Below are 7,655 nucleotides of genomic sequence, written 5' to 3'. Positions count from 1 at the left end.
ACTAAGTATATATTTCATTGTACTCAAATATCAAGTGCATGCATTATACCGCGTGAGGCACCTAAAAGTACCACCTGAAATAGCGAAGAAACCAGAAACAGTAGCGATGTGAGGTTTGCGGGAAACAATAATATCAAATGGGGCTCGTAAATCGGAGGTATGGGGTGGGTCGAAAAATATCGACAAATGGGGCATCTGGAGCAAAGTCATATTTTTTTAAATGGAACTATATACAATAACATGCATAATATAAAAGAGCACACGCAGAGAAACACAACGCCGTTGGTCTCATGCATCTACTGCACATAGGAACGAAGATATGGTCATGTGAAAATATGTAAACAAACTAACAAGTGGCCCAATTGACCGTCAGTACCACGGCATGTAAGACTTCTCAGGTACCTCACAGAACTGTCTTTACGCAGAGCAAGTTTTGATAGCAGGTCCACGAGATCGTGTTAGTTCATAGCAAGCAGTCGTAGTGGTAAGAGCGAAGATTATGGTGTTCACAAACATAGAAAAAGCGGACATGATCCTGATTTATGGGGAATGCCGAAAGAATGCCTCAGAAGCCTACCGTGTGTACGCAGAAAGATATCCGGACAGACGACAGCCATCTCGACGTCTGTTTGGTAAGTTATTTATTAAATTAAGAGACACCGGAAGTGTAACACCACGAGCACGTGTGCGGAACAAGCCAACTACAGGTGAGGCAGGTGCAACAAATGTTCTCGCCGCTGTTGCTGTGAATCCGCACGTTAGCTCCCGTGAAATTGCCAGGGATGCTGGGATGAATCAGCGAAGTGTATTGCGCATTCTGCACACACACAAGTTTCACCCATATCATATCTCCCTCCATCAGGAACTTCACGGGAATGATGTTGTGGACCGTGTTCGGTTTTGCACATGGATGTTACGACACGACACACCCGATTTGTCACGTATCCTCTTCACTGACGAGGCAAATTTTACCAATCATGGAAATGTCAACATAAGGAACATGCACTATTGGTCGGTGACAAATCCACATTGGCTTCGCCAAGTGGAACGCCAGCGCCCATGGAGTGTGAACGTGTGGAGTGGTATAGTGGGTGAACATCTCATTGGCCCTTTTTTTTATACAAGGGACACTGAATGCTGACCGATACATACAGTTTTTACAACATGAACTGCCTGTACTATTGGAGAACATACCACTTCAGACAAGGAGGGAAATGTGGTACCAACATGACGGGTGCCCAGCTCACAGTGCAAGACGCGCTACAGCATGTGTGGAAAATACATTTCCAAATCGTTGGATTGGACGTGGAGGGCCTGTCAAATGGCCGGCTCGTTCCCCAGATTTGTCACCGTTAGACTTTTTCCTGTGGGGAAAGCTGAAGGACATTGTCTACCGGGATGTTCCAACAACTCCAGAGGATATGCAACATCGCACTACTGCGGCCTGTAGGGACATTCCCTACGAGATGCTACATTTTGTGCAACGATCTTTGCGTGGGCGCCTCGTTGCCTGTATCGCAGCTGACGGCCACCACTTTGAACACACACTTTGACAGGTTTTCGCTTCTTACGCAGTGGTTCTTCGACATTTTGCTGTAACAATGTCAAATACATGGTGCTGACGATGTCTACTGTATTTTTTCTTCCTTTAACACGTTCTGTCTTCATCTTGTCCAATGGCTTCCGACATATCATACTTGTACATGCCGTGGTACTGACGGTCAAGTGGGCCACTTGTTACTTTGTTTACATATTTTCACATGGCCATATCTTCGTTCCTATGTGCAGTAGATGCATGAGACCAACGGCGTTGTGTTTCTCTGCGTGTGCTCTTTTATATTATGCATGTTATTGTATATCGTTCCATTAAAAAAAATATGACTTTGCTCCAGATGCTCCATTTGTCGATATTTTTCGACCCACCCCATACCTCCGATTTACGAGCCCCATTTGATATTATTGTTTCCAGCAAACCTCACATCGCTACTTTTTTTGGTTTCTTCGTTATTTCGCCCATCGCGCTGCGACGCCAAGGGTCCCGGGTTCGAATCCCGGTCGGGCTTGGTTGTTTGTGAATGTACATTCATCAATTTCATCATTTCATCACTCATCCTTATCTTCGCAAATTAGCCAAGAGGCACAAAACGCGAAGTAAAATAAACTAAATCAATCAATCAATCAATCTTCGCTATTACAGGTGGTACTTTTAGGTGCCTCACGCTGTATATAAAAAGCTGAATATTGGGGACGGCGAAATTTCTGCGTTTCCTTTCCGCTAGCAGTTGGTTTGGCAGCAGCGCGACAGCTCTGGCTGCGTATTGGCTGAACGCCGATCCAACTTGCTATAGCTGTATCCGCTCGTCCCAAAATCATAGACAATTGATAGGATCTGCCCTGCTAATGTGGGTGAGCCCATGAACCTAACTCATGCAGCGATCCTGTAAATTATTATATTTGTATTACATTTTCTGCAGTACCTTGTTACGTGTTGCATATTCAAACATTTAAAGTTCAAACTGTTGTAACTGAGATTTCCTGAGATTTGACGTCATGCAGATTGTGACGCACTACTCGTAGTTGGTTAACTTGTGGTAACGCACAGGCTACCAAGAACATTAATTTTTTGTTCTTAGCAAGATTATTAGAATTACATAAGATTGAGTTGTCTGGGTGTATAATCAAAATGCATACCATCTGATGACGTCAATTGGGATCGGGTGAACCTAACCCTCGAAAAATCACAAGGAGGTGTTGTTCAAAATCACTAAAACGCGACCACTTTTGTGGTCCTACCGTTGCAACCAAAAAACGTTTGCATAAAAGGTGTTTCAAGGCTATTAAATCAAGACGTTTGGTAATCTTATAATTGCATTGTTGTTACGACAATGTACAAGTGAGTCCTCTTTTAAATATGTGAATTCTATTATTCTTGGAAGCCAACAATACTTGCATCCCATGGAAATGATCATACTAGAACGCTATTAAAAGCTGAGTCTATATTGAAATGCGGTTCAAAGAACAAAAGGTAATTAGAGCTTACATAATAATATAAATAGTACATGTTTGTTTTTACTCGCTCCAGTGCTTGAAGTTGAAATTAATACTTGATGTTATGCTTTGTAGGGGAAGGGGAAGATGGTTGTATGAGCAACATGGGGACAATGCAGTAGATGGGGGATGCCCATGCATATTATCCATCTGGGGAATGCTTTACGAAAATATTCTTAACTGAGGGGATAGTATCCCCTACATGTCCCCCAAAATGTTAAGATTTCAAAATTTAATTATCATCAGGAATGTTTTTTTGTTATCATAAGGAGGTGAGTGGTAAATTCGTCTACAGAAACAGAATAATGAATGCCATTACTCATTACATAGGTTAGTGTGCATTAACCGAAATTACAACGGACAATATTTACCAGTTCTAAAATTTTCGTTTCTGCGAGAATTATGATTCTTGTAGTATAAGAAACTCCTTTTACACAGATTGACAAAAATCATTGCAGTATTTGTTATTTGTCCTTCTCCATATTGCTTTAACTTTCAAGTCAGATTTTATATTACTGTACACACTACAGTATTTAAAACAATTGAGGATGGTATTGAATTTAATATTACTATTATAAAGTTGTTGACATATTTGCCAAACAGAAATTTCTTACAAATGATTGTCTGTTAGTACGTATAAACTGAATTCTGTAATAACACTTCTTAACATGTATTGTTGCAAAATCTTTCATGGCCTCCTTTTTTATAATTCTCAGTCACGCATATTTAAAATGACATTTTTTGGTCTATGTGTAAATATTTCAAATACAACAATAAGATATAACGCAATAGTAAAACATGTCACTTTGTAATCAAGGAATCCCGGATTCGATTCCTGGTAAAGACACAGTGAAAGGGTTAGATTTCTAATTTGCAGTTCCAACTAACCTTTTTTGAGCATAAAGAAATAAATTTTTGATAATATTTACACTCGAAATATTAAGAATGAACACTGCGGCGACTCTAGAGATCCATGACAAAGATGGATAATTGGTGTATGTCAGAAACAAACACAGAAAACGGGATCTGAACCTATTTCACCATGCCCTAACCACTATAACACTGGCATTTTTATTTTATACTAGCTGATTACCCGGCGTTTCCCGGGTATTTATTTATCCCAAATCTTGTATTAGACAGGAAAATAATGAATTCTAACTAAAGTGTAAAATGTAACTAATTTTAAATGTGATCGTGAATGTCACCAATTAGCTTAGGCACTCCGAAAACTATGGATTCGACACTAATCTAGGTCATTTGTGGCATTTTATTTTTCACCCCCTCTCACACCCCTTGCCGATAGGTGATGAACTTGGAGTTGAACCGTATTGGGAGTGTCACGAAAGTATGGATTCCATTCGCAACACAGCCTGAATGTTAGACAACCCGAGAAACACTATCGTTGTCCGGATTGCATAGAGTTATGGATGTCTGTCTGTGTGGAATTTAATATCGGTGGTTCTCGATTATTTTTACATGCCAGGGGTGTCTGTCTTATCGCCACAGTATTTCTTTCCAGGTTGCAAGTGATACGTGTACCAAGTTTGGTTGAAATCGCTCCAGGCGTTCGAGAGTTATGCCGGAACAAACAAATATACACACCCACACACACACATACATCCATTTTTATATATAGAGAGAAGAGATAATGCGTGCAAACTGATAAATCTGGATCGAAAAAACAAATGTTACTTGATTAAAATAGTAGTCCAAGTATACAAAGTGTACATAAGAAAATGTCATTTTTCGATTTGACTTGATTGATTGATTTGGTTTATTTTACTTTTCTTCTCTGCCACTTTTGGCTAATCGCGAAGATGAGGATGAGTGATGTTACAATGAAATTGATGAAGGTATACTCACAAGGAACACCCATGCTCAGGCCGGGGTTCGAAACCGAGACCTCTGGCATCGTAGCATGCTGTGCTAACCACTCCGCCACGGAGGGCGCTACAAAACATACTTTCGAAAACTTGGAAATCACATTTAGATATCTCCTGCAGATGTCGGCAAACTAAAATTACTCATTTTGTACATTTTAGGTAGCTATTATTATTGCAAAGAAATAAAATGGTTTGATTTGTACAGAAACTTACATTTTTATTTCTCAGACTACGACACCTTCAACGAGCCATGTGTACTGGATGATGGAGCTAAGTTCAACTTCCTAGCCAGGCTATGACGTCAAAGAAGCCAACAACAGCACCTGCCAAGAGGAGTGCCTGTTAGTAGCAGGTAAGCTTTGATTGATTGGGTTTATTTTACTTCGCTTTTCTGCCATTTTTAGTTAATCGCGAAGATGAATCGCGATATGATGATGATGCAGACACTCTCATAAAAAAGAATGCTGGCTTACATAGGATGCAAGATGACCTGGACAGCAAAAATGGTTGTTTAGCAATTAAAATAAAGACCATGTTATTTTTGGTTGAGAGAGATCTAGGTATGGCAGCGAGGCGGGAACCAGACAAGTCAGACGTCTCTAAAATCAAGACTTACCATTAAGAGGCTCTCGATTCGCTCCAGACATCAGCAAAGGCATATTAATTACAGACATAACAGGAGGGCGTGTGATTATTACTCATGGATTGCTTGTGTACAAAAATATATATTTAGATTTTTTAGTCCGTTTTAGTAAGAGCGTGTGTGTGTTCTACCTAGTTCATGACAGTGTCTGAATACATAAGGCCGCTGGCTTAATTATTCCCGTCTATTCGCTGCACTTTTTTGACTCTGTTTGCACTCACGCGTCTAGGTGATTACAAAGGGCAACATCGAGTCAATTACTTCGTGCTGATTTTGTGTCACGTAGTGTACTTAGTGTCTCCACCGTTTGCACTACGTTCTGGAGCGGTTTACAGTGTGGTGTATAGTCGAATGAATGTTGAAAGCAGCAGACAGGCATTTGTTGATTCTACTGAACTTGAACACAGCTTATCGTCTTTTTGCACTACCCTTGGGATACACTTGCACTACACCTTGTGTCAAAAAGTGTAGCGAAGCAGACGGGCTATTGACTGGTAGCATTTAGGTTCAGCTGAGAATAAATAGCATTACAGCACTTGGTTGATTTGCGTCTTACTTTGTCCTTTTCAGAGGCAACAGAGTGACACAGGGACGACGACGACAGTCAGACTACAAGTGCTGCCTCCTGGGAGCAGAAAACTTACACGGGGCTGGTGAGTACCACTTATTCCATGTTCTGTCTGTCGCTCTTTGATAACGTCACAGATGCTATTAAGCACACCACAGGAAGGACTCGGTTTCGCTTCAAAATCGTTCCCGCATTAGTTTTCAGCTTGCCACTGCTTTAGTGTCATTGTTATAATTACTAAAATTGTTCATTTTACAGCATGGTTAGTATGAACATGTTCAATATCTTTGTGTAAACATTATAGGTTTGCGCAGATCAAGTTATTTCAGGGTGCCTTAAGGGGTGTTTCAATTGCCTATCTGGACAATGTAAGACCCATTGTCGAAATTTTATGTTCCTTTTTCACAGAAACTGTTAGGTATATGAAGATGAAATTTTAACATTATAGTTTGAGTATTCGTTACCGTTTCAGCACAGGTTTTCCTTTGTGATGATATTTATATTATTTAAATAATGAAAGTAAACAATTGAAAGACAATATTCGTATAGAATAACCAACTCTAACAAATGTAATACAATACAAGTCTATATCTACACAGATAATATCAGCTGAATCACTCTCTTTAGATAAATCTGTAGGTTAAGATCTTTCACGTTTTTTAAAACACGTTACATCATAAAATATAATATTGTGCCTGGTGACGTGATAGTTAATAGAGTTCCAGCTTTCAGATCTCTCAAATCAAAATCTGAAAATTCATATTTTCTATATATTTTAGTCATTCGAACTCCATTAAAGGAGTAAAATAAATGTTTTTGTTTTGTGATTTACAAGATTTACATTACACAACTTCATGCGACATAGTTTTTCATAAATGAGAAAATATTTAGCAATTTATAAGTGAAAAACTTCTTCTTTACTACGTCATTAGACGGTGTCGCAGGACCTGAGTTGCACCCCTAAAATACGTAATTTGAAAGACGCAAGGTGCTGCTACAAAAAGAACCTATTTGCTAATAACTCAACACAAAGTTATATTGTTTACAAACATTATCTTCTTTCCAAAAGGATTGAAAACAGGGTTAACTAACCTATTTTACTACTACATATAAGTTTACTGATGTATATTGTGATACTCTAAGTTAGTTCATCTGTGCTCTTGGATACCATTTTAAGGAGATGAAAGCTGTTTAAAAAGTGCGTGAAACGATGGAAGCGGATACGGATAATGTTAAGTTTCAGAAAATCATGCTGCAGACTAATGCTCCTTTTTGTAAGAGGTGAGGGGCGTACACTTTTCTAAAGTAAGTTAGTAGTCAATTGATTGATTTATTATAGTAAATAATGTCACATTGTTTTGGGGAGAAAGAGAAAAGAAAAAATACCTGTCAATGGCAAAAAGATAGAATTTTTTCTGTTCATGTTCTTTACATGCATGCACGGGGGAAGAGGGGCCCACCTGATCACCCCTTAACTTGTCCTCAAAAACTAAAAATGTAGAAACACCGGTTT

At 39.2% G+C, this 7,655-nt stretch overlaps 1 long non-coding RNA gene across 1 annotated transcript; it reads left to right on the top strand.

Moving 5' to 3' along the window:
• Positions 1-2,955: 2,955 nt before the first annotated feature.
• On the top strand, positions 2,956-6,222 carry LOC145995325 (uncharacterized). Its single transcript, XR_014442438.1, has 3 exons — positions 2,956-3,025; positions 5,160-5,283; positions 6,145-6,222. It is a non-coding gene; the product is annotated as an uncharacterized LOC145995325 (long non-coding RNA).
• Positions 6,223-7,655: the final 1,433 nt, after the last annotated feature.

Source organism: Lepisma saccharinum, chromosome 11 (assembly GCF_977018435.1).
Source record: "Lepisma saccharinum chromosome 11, izLepSacc3.1, whole genome shotgun sequence".
In the NCBI taxonomy this organism is placed as follows: Eukaryota; Metazoa; Arthropoda; class Insecta; order Zygentoma; family Lepismatidae; genus Lepisma; species Lepisma saccharinum.
The sequence above is the reverse complement of the archived record's forward strand: the minus strand, read 5'-3'. Positions and strand labels throughout refer to the sequence as shown.